At 38.3% G+C, this 1,349-nt stretch overlaps 1 non-coding gene across 1 annotated transcript; it reads right to left on the reverse strand.

The window, feature by feature from the left end:
* Nucleotides 1-637: 637 nt before the first annotated feature.
* On the reverse strand, nt 638-744 carry LOC133780732 (small nucleolar RNA R71). Its single transcript, XR_009869550.1, has one exon. It is a non-coding gene; the product is annotated as a small nucleolar RNA R71 (small nucleolar RNA).
* Between the last annotated feature and the right edge of the window lie 605 nt (nt 745-1,349).

The following is a 1,349-nucleotide window of genomic DNA, read 5'->3' on the forward strand; positions in this document are numbered from 1 at the left end:
AATATCAATATAGTTGATTGTTATTCTAAATTGGTTTTTATTTCAGTACTTATTCGGTCTGTGGCTGATATTGTGTTTTCAGGAATTATTTGTATATGCAACGAAGTAGATAAAATAAATTAATGTCGGTAGACCTTGAAATTGAAAGAACTTGCAAATGAAACTAAAAGATTAAGAGAAGGCTAGACTTTGCCGTGACTGAGAATCAAGGAAATGCAGCGAAAAATGGTGGTAATGTTAATAATATTCCAAATGTTGTAAAGGTCCCAGTGGATCAAGGACCAAGGACTCTTAGAGACTATGTACTTCCTACTGTTAGGGAGTGCATTCATGCATCAGACACCCCACTATTGTTGCGAATAATTTTGAGATCGATCTGGCAATATTACAACTAGTGCAGTCTACTATTCAGTTTAGGGGGTTGCCTAATATGCACATACCCAATTTCCAGGAGCTATGTACAATGTTTAAGATGAATAGGGTAAGTGATAATGCAATTAGAATGAGATTATTCCCATTTTCCCTATGAGATCAAGCGAAGAGTTGGCTAATTTTGCTGCAAGCCAATTCTATCACAACATGGGAGGAGTTAACCCAGAAGTTCTTAACAAAGTTTTTCCCTCCAGCAAAAGCTGCAAAGGTGAGAGAGGAAATTAATAATTTCTGCCAGACGGAAGTGGAATCGTTGTATGATGCATGGGAAAGATTTAAAGAGTTGTTAAGGAAGTGCTCACATCATAATATAGAAAAGTGGATGCTAGTCCACAACTTTTATAATGGGTTGAATGGTACTATTTGTACCATAATAGATGATGCAGTAGGAGGTGCGTTCATGAACAAAAGTCTAATGAAGCTTATGAATTTTTAGAGGAGATGGTGATGAATAACTACCAGTGGCCAACTGATAGGGGAAAAACAAAGAATGTGGTTGGTATGATTGAATTGGATGTTATTTCCATGCTTACAGCTTAAGTGGCAGCCTTAACAAAACAGTTACAACAGAGAAACCTGTCATCCCAAGCCATGCAAGTACAAAGTTTATGTTGGGCATGTGAGAGTTCTCATCCATTAAATTAGTATCATGCCATGGATATGAATAACATACCTATGGAACAAGTCCAAGCTATAGGACATTTTCAAAGGCCAACCACCAATCCCTTTTCGATGTCATATAACCAAGGGTGGAGGAATCACCCTAACTTCTCATGGACGGATAACCAAGCCGAACATCAGCCTTTCCCTCAAAATCAGCAACAATTTCCACCTCCACAGCCACAACCACAACAACCAATGCCCATGAAACAACCTGAAGCACAGTCCAATGTACTAAACCAGTTCATGACCGAAAC

The sequence above is a fragment of the Humulus lupulus genome, chromosome 5 (assembly GCF_963169125.1).
Source record: "Humulus lupulus chromosome 5, drHumLupu1.1, whole genome shotgun sequence".
In the NCBI taxonomy this organism is placed as follows: domain Eukaryota; kingdom Viridiplantae; phylum Streptophyta; class Magnoliopsida; order Rosales; family Cannabaceae; genus Humulus; species Humulus lupulus.